Here is a 13,267-nt window from a genome sequence, read left to right as displayed (position 1 = left end):
CTTAATGGCAATATTCCAACTCCTCTAATATGATTGTCTTCTCTTCCTCTTTTGGTAAAGTAATTTTCTTAATTTTTTTTTTGTAATGATTGTGGATGCAAATAGCTCACAAAACAATGATTAACTGAGTTGGAGGGGTCGTCAATAATCCCGAAGAGAGATAAAAATCTGTTCATGCAAATGAGGTCATTGCAAAGGGATTATGCGGAGTGTTGGAGAGAAACTGTGACTTTCACAGGTCTGAACATGTCTGGATTGAAGAGCTGGTGACACTCAGTGGCTCTATACCTCTGTCACAGATCGCTGGCAACAGAAACTGAGGAAATGTTTGATGGAATTTATTTCTAAATTTAAAAAGATGCCAAAATACCACTCGTCCTATCCTCATTGATTTTGGAGCGAAGTCAGGAGCCCTTTCATTAATTGGGCGTATGTGAGAGAAACAATCTGCTTTAAACGCTACTTAACTATTTTCTCCTGCTCCGTTTGGCATAATTAACCAGAAGACATGTTGTTGTCCCTCTTAGATTAATAAGAAGATAATGCCAACTAGGGCTACATTGTAGCACTGAACGGGCCCGAGCACACGCAACTCGGGACCTGTTGCGGTTGGTGGAGAGAGCGATCGGCGACCGGGCACACGGCTCCGCGTTGCATGTGTTTTGCACACTGCGGGAAGGATAACGATTCACTTCCTGCGTCTGTCACGCGACGTCGATCCTTGTCTACTAATTGCGCATTACGGTACACGCAATCAATTGCAGATCACACGGTGAGAATTACAGACATCCGTCCGTCTGTCCGTCCCCAAAAAAAATGTATACGGACAGACAGACGGACGAAAAAAAAAATCCATCTTGTTGAGATGACATTCACCTCAATTTGAAGTTGATCTGATGAAATCCCTGGGACAAGTTCGTCAAAGTAAAAATGTGGCCACTAAATCCAAAATGGTCGACTTCCTGTTGCCTTTTTCATAATGCACTGAGAGACTTTTTTGTGCATCTGGTTATGATACACAACTGTCCTCATTTTCGTGAGGATCGGTGAAAGCTAACTGAGGGGCTTTTCCGTAGTTGGCGCTGTTGAGCCATTTTGCCACGCCCATTTCAAATTACTCCAGAATACAATTACTTTTTTGGGTTTTGAATTTCCTGCAAACTTTGGTCGGAATTTGAGCATGTCTAGGCCCTGAAAAGGCCCAAAAAGGGAAATAATAATAAGAAAAATCCTTACAATTTCAATAGGGCCTCCCACCGTTCGTTGCTCGGGCCCTAACAAACAAATGAATGACATGATATGTTTTAACAGTGAGGTCACCCGCCTACTCCAACATCTGAAATGATTTCCTGTGGAAGGATACACCTTTAAAGCCCAGAGGATCTGTGTGGTTAAAAAAAGGTTGAGACACTTACTCTGAAATCTTGTGCTCCACCGATTACTGAAACAACAGCCATCTTTTGTGGTTCCTTCTTCTGCTAAGTAGAATTAAGTAATTACTGTATATATACACTCTGCAATCATCAGTAATCAATTCATCAGCAAGTTAATTAAGTCGACAACAATTAAGTCAACGCCATAATCAAACATAACTATATTTGAGTGGTGTTCATTTCATTTTGCTCCATGTTTCTATCCATGCTTTGTTAACAACAGCAGCAGCCAATCAGCATCGAGTACTGAGCTTATGTCATTTGACTTTCACATATGAAGTCAGATGCAATCACAACAACAGGAACATTTCCGGAACATTCGAGCGAGGCTTGGCGCCTGCGTAGAGAGGAGCTAGGACAGGACGTATGAACTCTGGCGAAGTCTCTTGCCGTCCCTAGCTTGAGAAATATATGTACGTCGGTCCTTACCGCCAGGCGCTCTTGAATCTCGTTGTCTCTCCAAGTTGACATCTTTGTTTGCTTCTACTTTCCCTTTTCCGACCAGATATATTTTAATGTTTCCAGCTCCACCGTGTATTAGAAGCATCATCACCACTTTCACTCCCACATTTTCTTGCTGTATTCTCACATGGGCTCAATCAGACATTTTTTCGAACCTTTTACTACGGGGTTGGCTTCCGGAAAATGTCTGGACTAACCGACTTGGACTGTTGTTTTCTCACATACAACTCATCTGCAAAATTTCAGGAAAATGTCCGTATTTTGGCCAATGTCTGGAAGCAGTTTAAACATACCATCTGCATCTTAATTTTACTCTATCACTTGAATTAAACTGTTCCTGATAAACCAGCTGTGCATGAATATTCAAGCGTTGTTAAGTCATTCAATAAGCAGCCTTTCTGTTGCCCCTTTTTTAAGTTTGGTTCTACTCTCATCTTATCTCCGAGCAACTCACCACAAACGCAGAATGTTTCTCCCAGTGTCCTTACTTAGCTTTATCACTACTGACTCAAACGTGTTGGTTTTATTCTAACTGCTTTATTCACTATTCACATGGGGAAAGAATGAGTGCCACAAACTAAATGTTGGCTTTGTGAGCAAGTTGTTGAAGTGTGTGTGTGTGTGTGTGTGTGTGTTTTCTATGGGGAAGTATTGCCTTTAGTGTGTGATGCTTACATTTCCACAGTGCTCTGCCTGTTAATGGAGTTACAAAGAACAGTTGTTTAAAGAATGCTTGAAGTGATTATGTTCCCTCCGAGGACTGCTTACTTCCTCGGTTGTTACTCCCCCCTCACATTTACGGGAAAGAAAATCCCTGTTAGTGCGGTGATAAGTAAAATCTTTGAAGAAGGATATGTGTGCCAGGGAAAAGTGGGTGGTGTGAAAAAAGAGTCAATGGAGGGGATGCTCCTTCCTTCCTCTGTGGCTGTTTCCCTGACCCTTGGTCATATCTTATTCTGGCTGTGATGTGTGGTTGTGCTGCTGTGGCTTATCCTTCATGTGGGATCCTGCTGCTGATGTCACATTCCTGCCGGTTAAGGCTACAAGGAGAGCATCACACACACTTGTGTACGTCACACGCCAGCCCTACAGGAAATGTGTGTTTCCTTTTACGATTCTCCCCCTGTTTCCCATTAGAGGCACAAAGGAGAATGTCATCCACTCTGGTGAAGTCAGACTGAAATTTTTTCTCCACGTCTCAGTGAATCAGCTTGTGGTTCAGGAAGGAAGGTGGAGTCGTTTCCTATCGAATCTACCAGACATTTCTGACCTTTGAATACAGCTTTTGTCACACATTAAAAATGAAAACAGTAGCCAAAAAGATTTAGTCAGGCTTCATGTCTCACTGGGAGTTCTGCTTCATTGCTTTTTGTGAGCTACGAGAAATCTGTATTATTTAGTGCCATATTTTCCCCAAAGCATATAGGTAAGGGGAGTTTTAGAGGAGATGACTGGCTGTAAGTCAATTTTTTATTTTCAATTTTCAGGATGCTATGTCCAAAAGACCATGTAGAGAAATGAAATATCAATTTCATTGTCATTTTGGCCTCTCGCTTTATTCTCTATTCCTATTTCCAGATACACTCTATCAAAATAGTTGCTTTTGAAATCTATCAAATCCTGCATCTCATGTCTCACGTTTAATGTATTTCTTCCTGTTTTCTTTCCGCAGCGTCCTTCCTGTCTGTCTTTGGTGCTTCAGCTGTGCTCATTATTCATCCTTGCTAATGATCAGGCGCAATATCTCCCAGTGAGACCAGTGAACATGAAACAGCACTAAAACCAAAGTCCGTGCAGCAGGAAGTGAAACATCTGGAGGGAGACAGATGAGAGGAGAGAGAGAGGACGAATTCTTCCAGACATCGACTGCTGTGGGACAATTTTACCTAATTAGTAACTTCTGTTTTCTTAAAAGCCTTTTCCTGTGTGTGTGTGTGTGTGTGTGTGTGTGTGTGTGTGTGTGTGTGTGTGTGTGTGTGTGTGTGTGTGTGTGTGTGTGTGTGTGCTCCATTGTAGTGCTCTTTCCTCATATGAATTCCTGCCAAGGCCACAAGCCAAGGCCTGTGTGAGTATGTGGGTAGATTTCTGCTTATAAAGGTTTCTTAGCTCACACTCACTTCTCTCTCCCTTCCCACGGCCGTGCCCCAACCTGGTGCATCCGAAAGCATTGTTCAAATCCGCACATTCGTTTCCCAGATAGATTCTTAATGTTTATGGCTTTCCCATCCACCAACTTACGAATCACGAGGCGTCGTCTATTCACACAGAAACAATCCCAGTCCATTCACAGCATCTCAAGTGTCACCTACAACCTGTTTCCTGATTTCCTTCTGTTTAACCCATTTAAAATCTTTTTTCATGTTCTTGTCGGAAACGTTTGTTCAAGCTTATGCTACTTCACAAGATGGTGGGGGCAATTAAAAAAGGATGTAAAATATAGATTTTTTTTTCAAATATGTCAGGTTTAAAAAGTACAAATAAGTTCAGTTAGTTGACACATGGTAAACCTGCCTGTTTGGAACGGGCTGTTTACTTGGCTTGTGGTAATGCTGGCTGCAGCTTCCTTTCTAAAAACTGTAAAAGTGACCTGAGATTCAGTTGTCGTTGCCGCTGTCGTGAACGTGCTCCTGCCATTAACGCGCTCATGTCGTGAACAACAACCTTAATCAATGGTCGCCTGTTTATTCAAAGTTAATAATTATTTAAAGTTTCTCGCAAATTCAACACTGCACTTGCTTGTGCTCTTAAGAATACACGTGCCAAGTGTGAAGCTGATAAGATGAATAGTTCTGGAGATATGTGAGTCACATACAGACGGACAGGAATCAAACTGAGGACATTGCAGTATCCTTTTTAACCACTAGGATATCGGCTCAAGGATAGGCCCAATGTGTTTTTGTTATAAATAGTTAGACATAAGTTACTTATGAACATGTTACTTTGAACAATGTGCTCCAAATCGCATTCCCTCTAGTACCTTGAGTGAAAAACTATTTTCCGTTAAGTTTACTGGTTTAATGGTCCTGTCTTGTCTTCCACATGCCTTCAATGCGATGAGTAAAATCCAACACAGTACCCTCAGAGCAGATTTTAAAAATATGTACATGACTTCTGGAAAGTTCCTGTCTAGTGGTAACAGATTGTAAACAGCAAACCAACATCAGGGAAGCTCCTCAGTCCTTTGATATCTGATATAAGTGTGCTGCTAATGACAACTTACAGTAACTGTCCAGATGGCTTTCAGCCCTTTGAGCACTCTGCCAAGTCAAAACTGTGACTTCCCTTCACTTGTCTGAGTGCGTTTGTGTGTGGGTGGCAATGGTGGGGGTGGGCATGACACAGAGTGCATACACTAGGACACATTTAGACACACAATAAACTCATGCACACACGTCAAATTACAAAAGAACTATTAATAGATTTGAAAAACTTGTTGGGTGGTTTGTGCTTAGTGGAAAGATGAACTTGTACATCCTGTTGTATGCACACAATCACACACACCTTCCTGTTTGTCAGGTGCAGAGGAACACAGATACAGCGCCCACACAACAACAACCTCCATGATGCAATGTGATTCTTCTCTTTCCATCAGTTGAGAACCTCAAAGATGCAGCTGTAGTGTTTCAGTTTATTCAAGTTGGAACATCAGTGTCACGCAGCTGTGACTTTATCAACAGTTTCATTGCTGATATTCACTCACATCTATTTATTTAAACTGTGACAATGAGCAGGGGATGAAGCTCCACATTTAATCAAATATGTAATGGTATTGCAAACAGACTCTTATTCCTAAAATCTTTTAAAACCTCTGTCGTGCTTTCACTGAGTTGAATCAATGCTGCGTCTGACACTCTGGTGACGTGCTGTTTTTCATACATGGCAGCTGCACCACATGAAAACTGATGTGTTAAATGTTAATACAGAATGTCAGTCCTGAGCGAAGCTGATTGAGGGTTTATTTTTCTTAAGTTGTAATTAGCGAATGTCAACTCCTGAAGATTTACAGTGTTTACTCACTTCACCGTGAGAGTAACTAAGTTTTATGCCTGTTCCAAGTGTGACTGCAGTTGGTGCATGTTGTTACAAAAATAGCCGGATATATAGCTATTTCAAAATAGCCGGGTAAAGGGTTTTATTGACACACCCAAAAATTTATTTTGAGGAACCTGTCACCTAAATGCTCCAACTTCTCATGCTACATCCACACTTCTACATTCTCGTTTGAAAACTAATTACTGCTAGTTTGGAAACGTTGCTGACTGTGTTTGATTCTGGACGGAGATGTTAGGAAACAATGACGTAAGCACTCATATTGACTTACTCATTAGGTCTTTTCAGTCACAATGTAGCCTTTGCTGATTTGTCAGGCATCTATCACATGACCCCCCTTCTGGAAGAAAACAATCAGCATTGAGTCTAGGAATTGGATAAGTCAGATTTTTACAACGCTACAGCGTCTTACATGCCTACATAGATGAGCTATTATACAAGCAATCTGTGACAATTTCTGTTTCCGGCAGAACCCACAAACCTTTCTGTTTACACTGGCCAGCACATGACCGGTGTACATGAGTGATATTTTCAGGCGTGTTAGTATGGACAGAGATTTAAACAGATGCGGAGCAAAAACACTCCTGTGGAAAGAGATTGTTTTAGTTTGAAATGCTGTTTTCAAACAAAAACGTAGGATGGATGTAACCACAGTTCACACTGTACTTCCTCGTCTTCGGAAATACACCAAGTAAGTTTTAAAAAGTGGTTGACAGACGGACATAAAGAAAGTCAGAGATTTATTATAAGAACACAATATGTTATCAATGCACTAGTGTTTTTACTTCTTGAACATTTTATTTTCATTGTCAGCTTCTCATGAGACTGCATGTTTTTGGAAGCAGCATGTCCACACCCTTGAATTATGTTGAGACACCTTGTGTGTGAGACTGTTAATCCACTAATGTCTCTGGTAGGAAGAGACTCTGCTGACAAGACAGAAACACACACATCCTGGAAACAGATGGCCTGGAGGCAGAGGATGTACTGAGGCTCCAGATTAAGTTTTTCAAAGAGGACTTTATACAGCAAGTCCCGTAAACTGCTGATTATTTATATCTGTGTGGGCAGTTTAAATTGATCGTTGATATTGTCCAAAGCAACAGCAGCTTCTTAGAGTTTATTATCTTCAGTAGATTTTGCTGGGTCATCAATCATCACTACTGACAGCATTTGGAAATTCATGTTCTGAAAGTGAGATTTAGAATAGAAGAAGCCTTAGAAACCAGACACACACACTGTGGTCAACGGCACTCGTGATAGAAAGCATGACGGGACAGACAACTCATCTCCTGCTGAATGGGATCATTGAGAAGGGACTGATCCTCCTCTCATATGACAGTCGATCAAGGTCATCGGTCAGGCTAACTGCTCACATGACCAACACCAAAAACTGAATGAGAAGTGCCAAAGGACAAGCGAGGCAGTGATTAGTCTGCATCAACCTAATTTCCCACTGATAGAGAATTATCATGCAGGTCAAAACCTAATGAGTTAATTAGTTAATGACTCATTTCACCTCATGAAAGGACCTTTGTGAGTGGGGAAAACTAATGCTGTGTCATTTCAAGTGTCTCCACTGAGACAACCATCAAAGTTTAGTTTGGCTTTATTCACCCTTTGCCTGAATGTTCCGGAAATGTTCCTTTTGTTCTGAACATGTCCGACTGGAGAATCTCCTGCTACATTCCTCACATGTGAAACGCAAATTCCGGACGAACTCCGGCCCCCTTGTCTGAACTCATGTCTGAATATTGTCACAGTCTTCTTCATGTGATACCATCCATTAATTGCCAAAGAGATGGATCTAAAAATGCATGACTTATGTAGCCGTCATGATTTTTTTCTATAGCACCATGTGAATCATGAGGGAAGAACTCTGCATGTGATCATCATGTGGTACAATCATAGTATGTTGTAAAATTAAAAAAAATATGGTTTGGTGCCTTTTCATAGGATAAAGAAGGAAAAACGTGTAATAAACATAACATCACATGAGACTTTTCTTTATGGAATTACCTAAAAATAAAATCTTTAAAAATAATCTCTGAATGGGCCTAATTACTCCTTTGATCGAGCAGCTCACAAGATCACAATTTCCCGTTTAGGCCTCTTTTCAGCCAAATGTTTCTGTTCCCCATGTGAGCTCTGAAGGCTGCTTTCTCTGTTTGACAATCAAGACACTGAAAAACCTCCTACTACAAGTATGTTTGAGCTGCCGTCCCTGTGTTGTAGAATAAGAGCTTGTTGTTGGACAAGGCGTCCAGCACGGGCCCTCTCACACGTCTCAATGGGACACTTTGTGCTGTGTCCAGTTCTATGCGGGGGCTGTTTGAAAAAAAAAAAACCCTTTAGGCTATATTAGCTCCTAATTCTAAATAACACAACTAAAAATAAAAAAAAGGATTTGAAAGTTATGAAATAATACGATTAAATGCAATTATCTGGAAACAGAGATTGAGAAATAGATCACAGATAAGTGTTTCTCTTCCTCTCTCCTCTTTCACTATTCTCCTTTCTGATCTCCCTCAAAACCCAAACAAACATTAGCGCTGAGGAGAGATTCCAGACCAGAGCGCCTGATAAAGAGGGGAATTCCCACACTGTGCATCAGCCCAGTTAAGATTTATTTCTGCATTAGCTTTAACTTTTTACTTTGGAAAGATGAGGGGGAGAAAAGGTTTGATTTACAGCACGGGAAACACCGGCAATGTGATTCCCCTGCAAGACACAAGACTTGTTAATGACACAACTTCTGCAATTAAAATCCCAATTTGTCTGTGGAAGCACATGAGGCAGTGTCTTTTTCTGGTTGAAGGCAAACCAACTTGATTTACCAAAACGACTTGCCACTACACACAGTACTTAAAAAGAACATTTTAAAATCCTTGTGACAGATTTATATAAAGCCATAATGACCACGAGGACAACACGCTACTGGCTACGAATTTTTTAAAAAGAACCCAAGGCAAGCTGACAATACATAAAGAGATAAGAAGAGTTTAATGTAATCCAGGAGGAATGAGGGGAATACCCACAACCTGACTGACTGGAAGAAAACTCAGCTAGCCGTGATAAAGGGATTAGTGTGCTATATTTCAAGCTGCCCTGTGCCGACAACTAGGATAGCTGCATGACTTTGTTTACTACAGTAGAGGTCTTGGACCCAGGGAGCCCTGAGAGCTGAAACCATGATGAATGAGTTTTCTGTCCACCGCCCATTTTGGATCCCATCCCGAGCTTAGTTTGAGAAACTGGATACTCTAGATATTACTAAGGGACTGTATGTTGTCCAAGTGGATTTGTTTATCTTGCATTAAAGTCTTGAATAGTTATATCTTGTTTGGTCAGAATGATTTAATCAACACATGAGAAATAATCAAGACGCTGACATGAAACTTTTTTCTCTTCTTTAGATCCAGTCATTGGGCTGCTGACCAGATTATGCTGGTTGGAAAAATACATCAATTGATCAATGTCCTTGAGTACAATGTCTGCTGTTCTGCAGCTTAGAAAATGCTGTAAAGGAGAGGAATACAAATTTTTCCAAACAGGATCTTTGAACTCCGTGATTGCCATGAATGCATCACAGTGATATGGCTCCTTTTCACCCTCTGCCAAGGACATTGTGTTTTCGCCACCGTCCGTTGGTTTGTTTGCTGGTTTATTTACTGAACAGGATTAAACCTTCACTAAACCTACGAAACTTGGGGAAGGATAGGACATGGGCCAAGAAATACGTTTTTTTTTTTTTTTCTTATAAAGCCATATCTCATTGGCTTGTTTGCTGTTTGCTGGAGTTTGTTCAGTTGTTTTGGAAATTTATATTCTATGTTCTAGGCCAGTGTCCCTCCTGTTTAAGTCCAAGTACATGTTCACTGTATTCAAAAAAAGAAAAAGAAATCTACATCCCATGACCATCAGCTACAAACATGACTCTACCTTGGTGCTGGTTCAGCTACACTGTTGGAAAACAGAAGTATACAAAACATGTGTAATTTATTTGACTTTTTTAAACAGCAACCAGCAGCACTGACACAAGGAAAATCTACGAAGAGGAATACAGGAAGCCGTTTTAATACCGCAAAGAGTTGTCACATGAAAAAGTGAGTGTGGAGGAGGGACAACAATTGTTCTATTAGACAGCAAAACACCCCACCACCCACCTCTGGATATCCCCAACACTGTCTTTCATAATATCCTTTGATGTCTTTCAGTAAACTGCGGGGCTGTCCCACGGATACCACCTTCAGAAGAACAACCCACTGAGTGTATTCATAATCAATCTTTCACTGTGTGTGTGTGGGTGTGTGTGTGTGTGTGTGTGTGTGTGTGTGTGTGTGTGTGTGTGTGTGTGTGTGTGTGTGTGTGTGTGCGTGTGCGTGTGTGTGTAGGCAAAACAAAAGTGAGAAGATACATTTTGAAAGACCCCAAAATTTCTCTTCTTGACTTTTCCTGTAATCTTAACCAGTTTTTAAACCAAAGAATAAACAATTCTAAATAAAAAGAATAAATACCGCAACATCTTACCAGGAAATAACACTTGATGAATTATAAATGTACCCACTGTCATGTCAGACATTTTAATTTAAGTCATGTCATATTCCTTATCTTAATGCCAGACTAAGATACAGTCGACTGTAATTAGCTCGACAGGGCTGTAATTTATCAAGGCAGACAGATAAGTCTCGTAATTATTGCTATAAATGTTGTTTGATGCTGTTTACTTGTTAAGTTTTATTTGTCTGTTTTTGTCTAATCTAAAAATATTCTCACGTGGCTTCATATGATACCATGAAAAGGTCAAACAAACACAGGGAATGACCCTGTGGACGAATGATAACAGTTTATGGGAGATTTTATCACAAGGTTTCTTTGTTGTTCACCTTTGAATTAAGAGGGTTTTGCTTTTGCTTTAGTTGCATCTTGTTGCCTGTCTCAGATTATGGAGATTTCAGGGAATGAAGAAAGTGAAAATGTAGTCAGTGGGTGACGCAGCAAAATTATCAAAGAATTCCGAGGTTGGAAAAATCGGGGACGAGAGAGTTTTAAATGTTGTTTGACAATATATAATGGATCTGCACCAAATTGCACACACTCATAAATATGAGTCCTCTAAATGTGACTGGGTTTTTTTTCATCAAGATCCATGAATTATCAAAAAAAAAGTAGAAAAACACCACAAAGTGCTAAAACATTTTTATCCTTGATCCGCCATCTGATCCGGAATCTGCACCAAAATGTAATGTTTTCTCTCCTGAGCCATAACGCATCCTTCTACAAGTTCTGTGGTAATCCGCCCTGTAGTTTTTGGGTAGTGCTGCTAAATAGTAAACACACAAACCAACACACAAACGGACCTGAAAACATAACCTCCTTGGTGGAGGCAGTGGAATTCTATTCAAAGATGTTTCACATAGTGATTCAATCAGCAAAAATGTCAAGGGAGTTCTGAGAAGGGAGTTCTATATTCAGATTTTGTGCAATTGCGCACAAACCTTGGTCCAATCAACAGCACACACACACACACACAGATTACATAATTATTATCTTACTGTTTGTGCACACACCACTGAAAGATAGTGTCATGGTAACTGCTTTTGTGAAAACAGAAAGGATTAACTCAATGATTTCCACCTACTCCCCTTTTACACTTCTCTACAAAGCTTGGTATTTACAACCATGCGCACCACTGTATACGTCTCTATAAAAGTGTTATAAATCAACTCTGACTTTAGTTTCTATCAGGGAGTTGGTGTCAGTCTGTGTCGAGCTCTGAAATGTGGTCAGCACTCCCACTCTTGAGAAGCTGCATGCAGAAATTCCAGGCTGATCTCTGCAGGGATGAGACTCAGATGTGTAGTGAATATTTGGTGATATCAGAAATATTCTTGAATCAGTCGATCTGTATGTCTGTTCAGTGTGTATGTATCTGTGTGCCTCTGCTCTCAGCAGCAGTAGTCATTCATTAATCTGCTCCCACCAGTGTGGCAGTAAAAAGTGACTCATGTGGAATTTATTGCCCCATAGTGTCAGCTCAGCCTGATCCCTATCATATGTCACACGTGTATTCACGTGTGACATATGATAGGAATCAGACGTTCACATATTTACTCATATTGTATGACTGCAGACACACACACACACACACACACACACACACACACACACACACACACACACACACACACACACACACACACACACACACACACACACACACACACACACACACAAACAGGAGTTGAGCCTGAAAACAAATTGGCAGAAAGGCAGACAGTGACACAAACTTAAAAACAACGACAAAAGTAATGACAAAATGTCTGAGATTGCTCACATCAGTGCCCTAGCTTTGCATGCATACACACACACTGACATCTTATTGCTGCAAGTATCCACCATCAACTCAGTAGTCAAGCCAAAAGCTCTTCTTCTTTTCACTGTCAGAGGTTGCCATCATGTTGTCTATAGTGTGAATATGCCACGTCTCTTTATGTATATTCCCTATGCAGGAAAAAGCTTCTGCAGTTTGCATTCATGTCCATCTGAGGGTATGGGGACACCATGCCTGGCCTGAAACCCAGCCAGAGAGAGCCCTTAATGAGAACTTTAAACTTAGGGATATAATAACTCTCGAATAACCATGTTTCTCTGATCAATCTGAAAAAGAAAACATAAAATGAACTGGTGCTATTTCTACTGCAACAATCACAGCTTCTGTAGCTCATGGGTCAGCTGAAAATAACACTGGAGAGACAAAGATGTTGCTGACTGATTATGGCAAAACAAAGAACCCCCAACCACAACTAGAGAATTAACACAATGTCAAGCTAAATGAATACAGAAAAACAAAAGGGAAATGCAGTCTGATTATGTGGGCCCGTCATTTATTGTATCCCTGGAACTGAACCCATATCCATGTACGACATCTGGTGAAAATTTCATGTCAATAGCACCTTTAGAAATATATTTACTGAGAAAAATGGTGACGTGTTCAATACTTATTTTACCCGCTGTATATATATATATATATATATATATATATATAATATATAATGAACTTTCCCTGAGAGTCTGTATTACAATTAGATTTACTAACACCCCTGTTTGTTTCTCTCACCATGCAGCCCCAGTGTCACATCACAAATATCTGTGCTCTGCGACTTTGTGTAATTAAGTGCAAGTGTGACATTACTGTCACCTTCCACCCACTAACACACAAACAAACGCACAAATGCTCCGAGACAGAAATGAGGCATTAGTGCAACACAGGATGTGTTGCCGCGGCAACGCGACAACCCATAATCACACTGACTGTGAGC

The sequence above is a fragment of the Hippoglossus stenolepis genome, chromosome 11 (assembly GCF_022539355.2).
Source record: "Hippoglossus stenolepis isolate QCI-W04-F060 chromosome 11, HSTE1.2, whole genome shotgun sequence".
NCBI lineage: Eukaryota > Metazoa > Chordata > Actinopteri > Pleuronectiformes > Pleuronectidae > Hippoglossus > Hippoglossus stenolepis.
Note: the sequence above shows the minus strand (reverse complement) of the source record.